General features: G+C 39.7%; 2 long non-coding RNA genes across 12 annotated transcripts; one reads left to right on the forward strand and one right to left on the reverse strand.

Annotated features, from left to right (window-relative positions):
- Positions 1–9,005: 9,005 nt before the first annotated feature.
- LOC130915817 (uncharacterized) lies at positions 9,006–12,591 on the forward strand. 11 transcript variants are annotated; one of them, XR_009063158.1, is made up of 11 exons: positions 9,006–9,161; positions 9,840–9,967; positions 10,086–10,223; positions 10,325–10,400; positions 10,679–10,782; positions 10,858–10,912; positions 11,030–11,721; positions 11,809–11,880; positions 12,015–12,130; positions 12,231–12,342; positions 12,440–12,591. It is a non-coding gene; the product is annotated as an uncharacterized LOC130915817 (long non-coding RNA). The 11 variants fall into 11 exon arrangements; XR_009063155.1 differs by having other exon boundaries at positions 12,044–12,130; XR_009063154.1 differs by having other exon boundaries at positions 11,030–11,448; positions 11,650–11,721; positions 11,809–12,130.
- LOC130915819 (uncharacterized) lies at positions 11,141–14,095 on the reverse strand. Its single transcript, XR_009063162.1, has 2 exons — positions 13,547–14,095; positions 11,141–13,477 (listed from the first exon to the last, which is right to left on the reverse strand). It is a non-coding gene; the product is annotated as an uncharacterized LOC130915819 (long non-coding RNA).
- Positions 14,096–15,331: the final 1,236 nt, after the last annotated feature.

The raw sequence follows: 15,331 nt of genomic DNA on the forward strand, positions 1-15,331 counted from the left end.
CTTTCAAGCAAAATAAAGATGATGACGATATTTTCTTTGTGTATTTATTCGCAATGCTAATGACATATGCCTCACCACCCTCTAAATTTCAGGGCCCATATTCCTTAAAGGGTATGACAACACCTGGGGAAATGCTAATGCCATCATTTATCCATAAACGCATGACTTTTGGATTCATATCATGCCACTTCGTGTAATTACACACATCGCAACACCAAGAAAATGATAGAAATTTTGATTGATTGTCAAGCTAAAAGGACCCGCCCACGAGATCCCGGAAATCTAGCGTATTGTGTGCGTGACGTCACTACGAGGAAACAACCGGCTCAGTGCTTAGTACTGAATGGCGGCGATGATAGCGGACAATTTTGTTTCTAGTTGCAGCGACGAATCCGACGCAACGGACGTTCTTCTAATGGTGACGAGGAGAGTTATGAACCTTTCTTTGGTGTTTTGGGTTATCAATTTGAGCCCAAACGACAGCCAATGTAGCCTAATGAAAGGATCATTGAGAGGAGCAATCACACTGATGAAACACCGCCAACAACGGCTGGGAAACCCCGAATGGTTTATTTTGCATTTCTTTTTGTGAAGCTGATACACCGTGACCGCAAAATAATGTAATGTTTGGAATAATTATCATTTATAGTGCTATCATAGGTTTTCGCTCTGCCAACAGACACAAATATGAATGGGATTCGAGGATTTGTGCTATATATTTTACGAGCGATAATTTATACATGTGTCCAGTCCTATATCCAATGCGTGATATGTTTTTATTATAAAAGAGTACTCACTCTGGCCATTTCGAGCTTGGCTGCTCCGCTCCTTTGGTTAGCCTGGGGTGGTCTCATCAGAGCCAGTCGTCCTCTTTCTTGATATCGCGGGACATTTAGGTGGCTGCGCGAGTATGGTGGCTGCTTCCATCAGCAATTTCTGAGCAAAACCTGATTTCATTTGTCCATAGTTCGAATAGCTTTCAGGTGTAAAATGTGCACTACACTAAACCGTGCCGGAGGCTGGGTCTGCAAAATTAGCCCTCTTAGCACGGATGAACTTTACTCATTGTCTGCGTAGTCCAGCTCTTTTTTTCACGTTCGGGAACTCATGGGTACTACATTGCAACAAATGGCTATTTGTAGACCACATAGCATGAAAGGTTTGAACCATTTTAGCGATTTTTTGATAAAACACGAACGCAACCCTCTCGTCGATAAACAACGATTGCACCTGCCTCGACCTTTCGTTTCCTTGTTATGACGTCTCCGCCCCATTCGGCTATTTCCGGAATACTTTCGGAAATGTTCGTAATTTTCGATTTGAACAGATTTGATCATTCCCGGAAATATTAAGCTCACACGTTAGCGAAGATGTCTGAAAACAGACATCTTTGGACAGATTTTTTACGGGGAAATGGCCACCCGCCGAGCCAAAAGAAGAACCCACAACTAGGGTCCATTCTGCATAATATATGGCTAAAAGCTTGCAAATGAAGAAACAAACGCGAATGCACTGAGAGCATCATACCTCGTGGTAAACCACATTGCTAAAGCCATGAAACCTTTCACGACAGAACTCATTATGCCTGTGACATACCTATGACATGTTTTTTAACTACCGTGGTACCTCTAATTACGAACGCCTCTACATAAGGAATTTTCAGGTTAAGGCACGCCTCAACGGGCAAATATTGCCTCATCACGAAAGAAATTTCAGAATACGAAATTTAAAAATACAGTATGGGCTGCTACTCACAGCTCCTAGAGTTTACTGAACGTAACATACTTAACGCTGCTCTGCCATCGGCTATTGTCTAAGCATCTTCCTGGCATCCAATTGGCTAAGAGGGACCTCTCCTGTATGTGTGTATCCCAGCATCCCTGGTGTTCTGACAGCTTTACGTTAGTGTATTAACTTTTCTTTGTTATTTACATTATGCACAACTCTTATTTCAGTGTAATTGCGCAATAATCTAATAGTAACAAGTATATGTTACATGTTTTGATAGATTTTTATGCTTTATAAAAGATTAATTTCTGGATTTTGGGGGAATTGGAATGGATTAGTGCATTTACATGGTAAACGTGTCTCCACTTATGGAATTTTCAGTTTACTGAAATACTTCCAGAACCAATAAATTTCATAAGTAGAGGTACCAATGTATAGGATTTCCCATTTTTATGGAACACATTGTACTTATACCTGCTTCTTGTTTTATTTTTTAAAAAAAAATCATGATAAACATTGATAAGGACATATGAAAGAAACGGGCAACTGTAGTTATTTAACACTGTTCTGTTTTTGCAAAGGACATACAGTGGGGCAAATAAGTATTTAGTCAACCACTAATTGTGCAAGTTGTCCTACTTGAAAAGATTAGAGAGGCCTGTAATTGTCAACATGGGTAAACCTCAACCATGAGAGACAGAATGTGGAAAAAAAAAAAAAAAACAGAAAATCACATTGTTTGATTTCTAAAGAATTTATTTCCAAATTAGAGTAGAAAATAAGTATATGGTCACCTACAAACAAGCAAGATTTCTGGCTGTCAAAGAGCTCTAACTTCTTCTAACGAGGTCTAACAAGACTCCATTCGTTACCTGTATTCATGGCACCTGTTTTAACCCATTATCGGTATAAAAGACACCTGTCCACAACCCTCAGTCAGTCACACTCCAAACTCCACTATGGCCAAGACCATAGAGCTGTCGAAGGACACCAGAAACAAAATTGTAGACCTGCACCAGGCTGGGAAGACTGAATCTGCAATAGGTGAAACGCTTGGTGTAAAGAAATCAACTGTGGGAGCAATTATTAGAAAATGGAAGACATACAAGACCACTGATAATCTCCCTCAATCTGGAGCTCCATGCAAGATCTCACCCCGTGGCATCAAAATGATAACAAGAACGGTGAACAAAAATCCCAGAACCACACGGGTGGACCGAGTGAATGACCTACAGTGAGCTGGGACCACAGTAACAAAGGCTACTATCAGTAACACAATGCGCCGCCACGGACTCAAATCCTGATCTGCCAGACGTGTTCCCCTGCTGAAGAAAGTACACGTCCAGGCCCGTCTGCGGTTCGCTAGAGAACATTTGGATGATCCAGAAGAGGACTGGGAGAATGTGTTATGGTCAGATGAAACCAAAATAGAACTTTTTGGTAGAAACACAGGTTCTCGTGTTTGGAGGAGAAAGAATACTGAATTGCATCCGAAGAACACCATACCCACTGTGAAGCATTGGGGTGGAAACATCTTGCTTTGGGGCTGTTTTTCTGCAAAGGGACCAGGACAACTGATCTGTGTAAAGGAAAGAATGAATAGGGCCGTGTATCGAGAGATTTTGAGTGAAAATCTCCTTCCATCAGCAAGGGCAGTGAAGATGAGACGTGGCTGGGTCTTTCAGCATGACAATGATCCCAAACACACAGTCAGGGCAACAAAGGAGTGGCTTCGTAAGAAGCATTTCAAGGTCCTGGAGTGGCCTACCTAGCAAGTCTCCAGATCTCAACCTCATAGAAAATTTGTGGAGGGAGTTGAAAGTCCGTGTTGCCCAACGACAGCTCCAAAACATCACTGCTCTAGTGGGAATCTGCATGGAGGAATGGGCCAAAATACCAGCAACAGTGTGTGAAAAGCTTGTGAAGAGTTACAGAAAATGTTTTGCCTCCGTTATTGCCAACAAAGGGTACATAACAAAGTATTGAGATGAACTTTTGGTATTGACCAAATACTTATTTTCCACCATGATTTGCATATAAATTCTTTAAAAATCAAACAATGGGATTTTCTGATTTTTTTCCCACATTCTGTCTGTCATGGTTGATGTTTACCCATGTTGACAATTACAGGCCTCGCAAATATTAATTTTCACGTGGGAGAACTTGCACAATTAGTGGTTGACTAAATACTTATTTGCCCCACTGTAGCTATTTGTGTGCATGTTTGTAACACAGTAAGAAACCTGTGGAGAAAAAAAATGAACAACAGAAACAATTATTTGGCATCTAAAGATTTGTTCAAAATAGCTGTCAGACCTTAAAAACTTTTTCAAGTTGTTGCCCAATTATACAGGTATTTACAATTAAACACTCTTCATAAGATGAGATTCTATGATTTAGGTAACGACATGAGGATCCATCTTTAATTGCCCATTATCAAATAAAGTAGATGTTCTTTTTTTTTATTAACTCTAGTATTTAGGCTCAAGCAACCACAGCCTTTCAAATGACTCATACTCAGCAACAGGTTTGTAGCTTACAGTCATGTTTTTTTAATCAACTCTATGTTTTAGGCTCAAGCAACCACAACCTTTGAAATGACTCATACTCAGCAACGAGGCTGTAGTTACAGTCACGTCAAACTGCACTGCCGACAGTCAGCCATACTGTTAGATCAAACAAAGATACCAAAAATATTTCAGTGACAGCAAATGCCAATAACACTAAAACACAATTGAGGAAGTATATTTAGGGAACCCTCACAAGCAACATTTTTTGGAAACAATTTGTAACCAGATCTGATAATGAATTGTCATTCCGCTAAGAGCGTACTTGTGGGTATAATATCAACAGTTTGTATAATGAAAAAAGATGACGTGGATAAAAGAAAGTACCACTGTATAAATAAATACTTAATGGATTGGTTTTTGCATAAATTAAATCTGACCACAGCCACACCAACAGTTATCAAGGTGTGCTCCAACATCCGTTTTAATTAAATTGTGAAGTTTGTAGGCCACAGATTGAAAAAGGTTGAAATCATTTAATTCACGTTAAAACAAAATAATAATAACACTAAATCCTGGAATTCGAACTGGGTGTCTGCCCTTTAACAGTTTTTCCTCAATTGCTTTGGTACATTTATCAGATCAGAATTTCTTCTTCTTCCTTCCTTTGACAGGGGCAGATATGTTTCCTCCCTGCTCCTGCTATCTTCGTCAGTCTAGTCTGTGTTTTTTTTGTATTTTCTCTGTGGATCAACTGTTGCTGGTCCCTCATACGAAAATGGATCTGGTTAGTTGGTCTCTCAGTGCAATTGACAAGATTTTTTCAACAAGACATGGTGCACCTGGAGAGCCGTCTTGCCCAGATGGTACCTTCGTCGCTGGATAAGTGAGAGATTCATGGGATCACTGGAAGCCAGCGTGTCTTACTGTGTCCTATCTGTGGAAGATATCGAGGATATTTGGCTGTTTGGTGTGACGCTCGTGGGGTTCCTTTTGCTTGGCTTAGGAGGCACCCTGCTCTACCGGAAAGTGTCCAAGACGGCAGCTTTCAAAGAAGTCAACAAATTGACCACAGATCAAACTGTGTGATTCAAGGCATTGGAGGACCGCGTCGAGGCACGTATCGAGAACTGGGTGGACTCACGGTTCGGTCTGAGGAAGGATGGAGAAAAGTGGAGGCTACCTGGCGCTAGGTGACAGAACTGTCGAGGCCCTGAGGAGCGCGAATTTGACTGAAGACCAACTGTATAAGGACATATTAAATTACTTATTCGGCTTAATTCGATTATAATTTTCCTTTCCCTTTTCCCGAACACTCTTCCACCCCTCCCTTCTCCTGGAGAGAGCCAAACAGATGGCCATATCTGTTGCCCTTGATTCTCTTCTCACGGCCGGTCGCAGGGCCCTGCGACTCTTATTTTGTCTACAGACACGTACAAATACTGATTGACTTTGAATGAATGAAAGAATTTTATTGTCATTGTCATCATCATCAGAATCATTGACATTGCACATTGACTTGTGCATACACACGCACCCCCCCCCCCCGCCCCCGCCCAGTCCGCTACCGCCTTTTCTTACTATCTCTGCCCCCCCCCCAATTCATCCAGCCATGACTGGTAGTTTTCATTTTTTTTCGTACAAAAAATCCCTGCACGTAACCTGTGCGTCGTGTCATATCCCTGCTATGTTGTATATGTGTGTACTGTAACTTCTGTAACTGCTCTGTAATCAGGCATGAAAATGGGTCAGGGGTTAAAAAGGTGAGAAAGGTGTGGAGGAAATATGTTCCGGCGTTCTGCCAAAATGTCCGCCGTCGGCAAAACGTCCTACATGTGGCAAATTTGACCATTTTAATTTTTCACATAAGGCTTAATATTCGAGTTAACGGGGGTTTAATTAGTTGAAGGAGTTGATTTCAACCACCATTGACTCGCGCTAGCTTAGCCACTCCGGAGCCCTGAAACTAACAAATAACTGTCAAACTGCATAGAATTTGTTCAAATCAACTCCAACGACTAATTAAACCCCGGCTAACTCAAAGATTAAGCCTAATGTAAAAAATTCTGAACTTCCCCTTTAAAATAAAGACCATTGAATATGGCCATTAAAATGTTGTCTATAAAAGTTTTAGAGCAATAAAACAAACAACAAAAATGAATAAAATGAACAGGAATCCTTCAAAGTATTTCATAATGGGTCCAAATTATTTTTCGAACAGATCATGTGACTATAGAACCTTAGAGACAGCCGTTTGCATTGCTTAGCCAAAACTACAGCTGAGGAGGCAAGATGGATATTTAGAACTTCTTTAAACCTAAGCTTTCAAAACCTTCAACAACAACTGAGCTTGAACCGAGGATTGAGCACGAGCAGTATCAAAAAGTCCTGGCTGTCTTATTACCTGTTGTGCTGTTATTCCAAGTGGTGCTTGAATTGGATGCTTATAGCGATCGACAGTCTTTTTGAGCCAGCGAAAAGTTCGCAGCGCACGAAGATATTTTTGTTATCTTTACTGGACAAAAATGTGAAGTAATGGCTGTGTTTCCAGTGTGCAAATGCAGCCGTTTGTAGTATATCTCCTGCCTATTTCATTGCATCCTGGCGAGGTAGCATGGCTATGTTGTTTTGGGCGCAAACTCCCAGCGCTCACGCATCATGGTAATACACGTGACCCTTTTTGTTCCATCCCCGATTAAAAAATGTGACATGTGATGTCACTCCCATGACTACAGTATTCTTCATTCTACACACATTATGGGGCAATAACAAAATAGTAACGCACAGGCATCAAGGAAAGATTACTGATTTAGAAAAATGAACGCGTTAGATTGTTCTTTACTGAAAGAAAGTAATCAGATTAGTTACGCATTACGATACCGCGTTATTGACAACACTGCTTTTATATTACCGTTAAATACACAAGCTTGACGCTACCTTAACGGGAGCTATTTTTTTACCGGACGCTCCGGCAGTGTTCAACGCAAGCTGCAACAAACGGCAGTAACTTTGTCATACCACAAAATATGATAACGAAAACCATTACTCACCAAATTCAATATGCTGGCAAATGCATTCATCTAAAAACAATTGGGAGTGATACTTTACCTCCTCCAGCGAATGTGAATTTGTGCTTAGTACAAGATCATCTGTCGCAATTAGCGATCTTTGACGCTCTTTTTTTTTTTTTTTTCCCCTCCCCGCATACAAACTTGTTTCTCTCTCAGCGGCTGTGATTAACGTCAATGAAGTTGCTGTCCTAGCTAAGCCTTGCCTATCATTCGTCTTTGTACGTTTTTAGTAACTTTGTGTATTGAATTTGAAAGGAAAATGTGTGTTTTGTTTTTGGCGAACTTTTTCATGAAGCTAAACTGTTGAAGCTACTCACATGTGGAAAAATACGAGTGTACAACGTTTTAAATGTATTCATTTGGTATATTTCAGTTACAACGATTTGAGAGATCAGTATATTGAAGATTTTACGGCTTGCATTTGGAGTGCTTGTTTTTGGGTTTGCTGGAATAGCGGGGGAAGCGCTGCCGCGCCAAGCCACGTCTGGCTGCATTTTCGACACATGAAAAATAACGAATACGTACTACTGTATGACGGGAAATTTTAGTGGTTTTGTAACCGCGATGTTTTCATAGCATGGTAATCCGTGAAGGTAACTGGCACATGCCTACACCCGATGCCCCCCCCCCCCTTAAAAATTTTCTCCTCGGATCTACACGATTCACGTAGGTTATCCTTTTTTACTTCAAAACGGCGAATTTCGCCGAAAGGTGAGAGATTTTCATGCCTGGTAATTTCCGGAGAGAGATGTTGGCGGCGCGGAACCTCTGCAGCGGCCTGATGCTCACTCATCGAACGCAATTTCGTTGTCACCTGTTGGTGTCAATGGCTAATAAAGTCTATCCTGTCCTATCCTAAATGCCAAAAACTACTGGTTCAATCTTCATAACACTGTGTCACTTGTGAACATCAAAAAAGCAGTTTCTGGTTTCTTTGAACGAGTTGCAAATAGGAATGTGACTAAATATCGAAATGGTGATATATTGTGATCCTTTGCATCCCAAAAGGTTATCGATATGCTACAGCCATGAATCAATATATTGTTTTAAAAAGGGTTTCTCAGAGATCAACCAAGGATTTTTAACCAAGAACTGCATTTTGCAGGTAATCCACTGTGTTTTGCTACTTGTACTAATTGTTTTGAGAAATGCACAAGCTGACACAATTTTTGAGATTTCTGTAGGTTAGGCAGATAGGACTACAAAGCATGACCACAAATTTTCCATGTAAACCTGAAAAGAACTTCGATTCATTTTTATTAATCAGGCCTACTTCCAAAGGAGTATGGGGTCAGATTAGTCTCATAAGTACTCGTACACACATTGTGGGATTCATAAACACATAGCATGCGAAACACACACACATTGTGGGATTCGTACACACATTGTGGGATTCGTAAACACATAGCACGCGAAACACACACACATCGTGGGATTCGTACACACATAGCACGCGAACCACACACATTGTGGGATTCGTAAACACATAGCACGCGAAACACACACACATCGTGGGATTCGTAAACACATAGCACGCGAAACACAAACACATTCACCAAATGTGTGTGTGAATTGTTTTACGCGCATTTGTAACGTGCTTCCAATTACAAATTCCCACTTACGAATACAAATTCCCACTTACGAATGTGTGGATCGTTTTGATACCCGTCATGCGCAACTGAGAAGAACACATGCATTTTTTAAACTGGAGCCCGTCTTCAGCCAATCAGACGTCTTCTTCTTAAACAGCCAATCACAAGGGCTGGGCTGTTTCGTTACGTCACTGCTGTGCGCCTTCAAGTCCGGCTGGAGATTCCTTTTAGACTACAACGCAGTTCATGCGGTTGTCGTGCGGGTAAGTAAATTTCTAAAGTATTTTCTTTTTATAGTGCCTTTTGACCACTAACCTATGTAAGCAATTACATATACACGAAATACTTAATTGGAATATTGTTGATATTGCAAGACGAAAGCGTAACGAAGTTAACGTCTCATGATAAGGAGTAAACACTAGCTTCCTTGCTTCTATTGTTGTCGTTGGAAGGGAGTAATATTTCTAAAGTATATTCATTGTATAGTGCGTTTTGTCCGCTAACCTCTGTAAGCAAATACATATACACGAAAGACTGAATTGGAATATTGATGATATTGCAAGACAAAAGCGTAATGAAGTTAACGTCTAAGCAGTAAACATGTTGGTCGCCAAAGTTTTAATGGCGATTCGGTTATTGTTCAAGAGAGATTTTTTTACATTATAGCCGGTTAACAGCGTACGGAAGTTAGCATTGTATGATATAAGCATTAAACATTTGGGTCACCTGGGTTTTAATGGAGTTTCGTGCTTGAAATCATACAGAAATTAACCATATGGCTAGTGACCCAATTAAGCCATTATATTTTGAGAAGGCTAAGTCCTATATATATTAAAATTTTTCAAAAAAGCTTAACTGCTAATCATTGTTTTCGGGAGTGTATGTATAAAGTATTTGGAAGTCATTTTTCAAATTTGTCTTTCTGTGCATGTGCTTTACAGTTGGTGTACAACATGGAGAAGAGGTTCCAGGAGATTTTCAATTTTATGTCTAGGGGTGAATTCCCTAATTTATAGTGAATCTCAGAAATGTGCTTTAAGAAGATATATGCAGAAGCTCAAACTGAAGGGTGAGTAGGCAAAGTATTTGTGATGTTGCTGTTATTTATAATATATATATATGTGTGTGTGTGTGTATACAGCTATATAATTGTTATTTGTGTGTATTTGTGTTTATATGTGATCCAGTCCCAAACAGAAGCACGATCACTGTTTAATGAAGTACACTCGGCTTCAATTGGTGCACACACAGGCACTGTTAAAACCAGATCCTCAATGTACTCCAGAAATTATTGGGATGGCATGACGGTGGACATTGACTGATGGGTATGTGATGGTTTATTTCTGCATTTTGTCACTAACTAATTTTGGTGAGCTATTTCAGATCTTATTAACCTGACCCGTTTCTCATGACGATTTGTTTTAAGGTCTCTGAATGCGACGGATGTCAGAGGACTGGTAACTCTTTGGCTGTGTGTGACACAGCCATTACAAAGCATTAAGGTATATTTTCATACTGACCGTGTGTAATCAAATAAAGAAATGTATTTCTGGTTTTTATTACATGCGTGAAAAATTGGAAACAGCTTTGTCTAATGTCACGCATGTATTTAATATTTGGACATGCGTGAAAATTAGGTTTTTATGTGTTCCCTTCATATCAAGGTGGGAGCCATCTACCCAGATTAAGTTAAAAACTTCAAAGATAAAACATGGTGCTCTTCAGATTTTGTAGGAATAGCTGTAAGAGATATGTTCAATATTGGATTTGCCTTTCACAGGTGTCTGCTGTTTGGGAGTTGGTTGGGATAGACCTGACTGGGCCTCTCCCAAAAACCAAGGATGGCTTTCAGTACATTCTTACTGCCACCGATTATTTTTCCAAGTGTGTTGAGGCCTTTCCTTTAAAAAACAAAACAGCATCAGAAGTGGCATAACGTATCTGCTCAATTGTTTATAGACACAGATGCCCCCAAAGAATCCTGTCCGACCAAGGAAGAGAATTTGTCAATTAGGTATCTGAATGCATTAAATTATTTTCACAGTGGGATTTTGGCATTGTTGTTTTCCCCCTTTTTTATTTATTTTTTATTTTTTTAATTGGATTTATTTACAATGTATCAATTTTTCAGCTCAACGATAACCTTTGTGCCTCCTGTGCATTGAAAGGAGTGTTACAGCTGCATATCATCCTAAGACGAATGGGCTGGATGAGAGGACAAATAGCAAACATAAAACGGCAAGTTGTTGTTGGTGTTCTAAAATGTATATCTAATTGTACCCTTCTACTTCGTACAGCTCTTACAAAATTGGTGAACGACCGACAGGATTTGTTTGGTGGTTTGGCCTATTCAGTAGATAATTTTGACCGGATGGTCATCTGGTCAAGTGCCGTAAATAATAACTTTTTTGATTTAACAATGTTGTGTTTTCAGTTAAATTACTGTGGGCTGCAGAGGATCAAGGCAAGGTGGAGGCTGTCGTTGGACCGTATAAATTATATGACACATCTTTTCATACGCTAAAAGGCAACGGCTGGCTGTCTGATGAAGTCAGTGGGAGCAATAAGTGTTTAGCAAATAACAAAGATTCTTGCCTTTTGCCAATTTTTTTATTTTGCTATGCAAGTATTTGATGCATACATGCATATCCTCATTGAAAGGCAGCAGCCAAGTGCTGGATATAGTTTTTCTCAATGCATTTATTTTTTGCCGGAGTATAGTTGTAATGTTGTTACCCCTTTTTTTAACAGGAGCCCATTCACCAACTCTCTGCTGTGGTAGCTGGGAGTCTGCTTTTGGGAAAATTTCAGCCTGTTAGAAAGGTAATCCATTTCATGCCAATATTTAGCTATATTATTTTAACGCCAGTAACCCAAAATAACAATAATTTGGTATTGTATGTTCTTCAGAGGAAATTCCCTGTTGAAAAAAAAAGTGTATTTGTCCTGTCCTGTCCTGTATGCGCTCATTGGATTTTAGTGGTTAGTGGGTTTCTTATATTTTCTTAAGACCTACCGATTCTGGAATGTATTATATATAGCTATTAATTTAGCTGATGCCATACAGAAGTTAAATTTCATTAGTAAGTTAACTACATAAATCTGTCATTGTGCAGAATTACACAAAGGAACTAACCTTTTATAGATTGTCCACATTTCTAAGAGAACACTGGTGATCAACGATCCCTTGAGTAACGAGGACAAATATGAGCAAAATCTTGCGGAATTGGAGGTAACCGCTTCAGAAAGTTTAAATTCCTAGTATTATGTTAATATGGAAGTTAATAGTTCAATGTTCATCTTCATTGTTTTGCTTATAAAACAATAATTAGGAACTTCTTGAGGTTGGCGGGCCGTGAGTTCCAAATAGAAACTTGGACTACCAAAACTGTGGCCCATAACAAGCAGCAGAACAACAGTAGCTGTGGGGTTTTCACATTAAAGGTAATGATTTTAAGATTTCGGAGTCTCTGCAGTAAAACTTTGCTGCTGTTGTTGTTTAGCACTGATATGTAACAGAATGCCTAAAATGCCATTTCAGTTTGCGGAAGAGTATATGGCCAATGGAGATCTCAGGCACAACCAGACCCACCTTCCCGAAGTTCTGAAGGCTCGAGGAGATCTAGCCTGTGCCCTCCTACAGGCTGGGAGTCTGAGATGTCTATTTAAATTAAAAAAATGTCTCAAAACTTACTTGGTCTCCTCACCTCACATAATTGAACTCCTGATTGCTCTCAATGTCACTATTTACTTTCAAAGGCATCCAAAGAACAGATCTGAGGATTTGCTGCTGCGCTTTATCCTCTCTTGCCATCATTGATCACTTATTAGGTTTGTCGCAATAAAAAAAAGTGTTTAAAAAGGTAGTAAAATTCATGTGGCAGGTCTTAACCCCTTAATGCCTGCAATATGAAGCAATTGTCAGAGAATCACAAAATGTGAAAAATAAGGTCTTAAACCTTTTTTTTTCCAAATTTGTAAAGAAAAATGTGTAATAAGCGCTCTAATATCTATTTTCCTTGTTAAATCCTGTTTTTCTCATGGAACATGCAGATGCATGAGTTGACTTGCATCCTTTTTTTTTTTTTTTTTTTTTTTTTTTTTGAGGAAAGAGTTCTAAATCCTAAGTGTATCAAAGGTGATTCATTTGGCAAGAAAGCTCTGTTGCTCCAAGTCTTTCAAAAAATATATTTTTTTATATCCGTAATAGACTACCATCCTTTAAATACTGTCACTGTAGGTAGCATTTTTAACAAGCTTATAATGTCTATTTTTTTCCTTTTAAAATGGTCTTAAATTGGTTTAAGCATAGACATCACAATCATACATTAAGAAGTCTGAATTTTCCCAAGTATGACTTTCAAATAGGCTTGAAATGGAGAAAGTAATCTTAAAAAGACTTATTTAGCGGAAAAAAAGCCTGTTAAAAATGTGCCACATATAGTACAGTATTAGACATCTAATCTTGCTCTCATCATCCCTCTGCTGAGCGGTTCAATGAGTTTTTCACCAGTTGACATCCAATACATTTGAAGTGCATGGGAGGTCCTCCCACTCAAAATGGATGGGACGTCTTCAGCTGTCAATGACAGAGAAAGGCAAAACCGTTAAACGTATGCTACACGTACGAGGACGTTCGACGGGACACCTTGCATCGATAGTCCCCGCGGTCGAGTTGAGCTGTCAAAAACGGGGCTCCTACTTTTACAAAAGCTCCCCATTTGTCACTTGTCACTCAGTACACCGGACTTGAAGGCGCACAGCAGTGACGTAACGAAACAGCCCAGCCCTTGTGATTGGCTGTTTAAGAAGAAGACGTCTGATTGGCTGAAGACGGGCTCCAGTTAAAAAAATGCATGTGTTCTTCTCAGTTGCGCATGACGGGTATCAAAACGATCCACACATTCGTAAGTGGGAATTTGTATTCGTAAGTGGGAATTTGTAATTGGAAGCACGTTGCAAATGCGCGTAAAACAATTCACACACACATTTGGTGAATGTGTTTGTGTTTCGCGTGCTATGTGTTTACGAATCCCACGATGTGTGTGTGTTTCGCGTGCTATGTGTTTACGAATCCCACAATGTGTGTGGTTCGCGTGCTATGTGTGTACGAATCCCACAATGTGTGTGTGTTTCGCGTGCTATGTGTTTACGAATCCCACAATGTATGTACGAGTACTTATGAGACTAATCTGACCCCATAAAGGAGTACTGTCCAAGATCTATTATCTCATGGTCCACCTGTGTCTGCCATCAAATCTGTTTGGGAACAGGACACCCAATATATCTAATTTCTGATGATGTGTGCGACTCTATATTGGATCAGGTTCATTCATCCTCAATGTGTATTCGTCAAGCACTCATACAATTTAAAGTTGTCCACCAGGTTCACTTTACAAAAGCTAAATTGGTGTATACAGCATTTAGCCAAATGTTGACCCGACTTGTATCAGATGTTGTAGTACTTTAGTCCACAAGTTTTGGTCCTCAAGTTTCTGGAAGTCTGTTTTTCACAGCTTATCTGAAGCCGTTTTGTGCATTATTGAGTCGAACCCCTATATTTGGAGTTGCCCCAAACCTGAGCTTAAACAAAGATTGGTTTCTTTTTCATCTTTAATTGCAAGGAGGGCGGTGACATAACATTGCCACGCTGCCGGGCTTCCAGAGTGTCACTCTTTAACTACATAAACATGTCATGTTGGTTCCGCCCCACTAATTTGAACCCGAGTGGAACATTAATGAGTAGGACAGCCTTATCGATATATCACAAAACGAGCAGCAAAAGCAATATGAATAGGAAAGACAGGATGAGACGAGAGTAGCGTTCATGTGTCAAGTCCGCTAGTAAAAGCAGTCTCCTTCTCTAGTGACGGAGCAGGAGTGTGTTTAATGTAAAAAATGTTTGCAGATCTTGACGGTAAACTATTGTAGGATCAAATTTATTCCAATACTATTATGGAGATAGTTAGCATCCAGAGCTGTCGTGTGCTTTACATACTGTGGTATGAAAAAGTATCTGAACCTTTTGGAATTTCTCACATTTCTGCATAAAATCCCCATCAAATGTGATCGGACATTTGTCAAAGTCACACAGATATAAAAACAGTGTCTGTTTTAACTAAAACCACCCAAACATTTATAGGATTTCATAATTTAATGAGGACAGCATGCAAACAATAACAGAAAAGAAAAATAAGTGAACCCTCTGCCTAAGGAGACTTAAAGAGCAATTGAAACCAATTTTGACCAATCAATTTAAGTCAGGTGTGTGCCCAATCACTGATGAGTGGTTTAAAGCTGCCCTGCCCACTATAAAACACACACCTGGTAAGAATTGTCGTGATGAGAAACATTGTCTGATGTGCATCATGGCTCAAAACAGCTGTCCGAAGACCTGCGATTAAGGATTGTTGACTTGTATAAAGCTGGGAAA

Source organism: Corythoichthys intestinalis, chromosome 5 (assembly GCF_030265065.1).
Source record: "Corythoichthys intestinalis isolate RoL2023-P3 chromosome 5, ASM3026506v1, whole genome shotgun sequence".
Lineage (NCBI taxonomy): Eukaryota > Metazoa > Chordata > Actinopteri > Syngnathiformes > Syngnathidae > Corythoichthys > Corythoichthys intestinalis.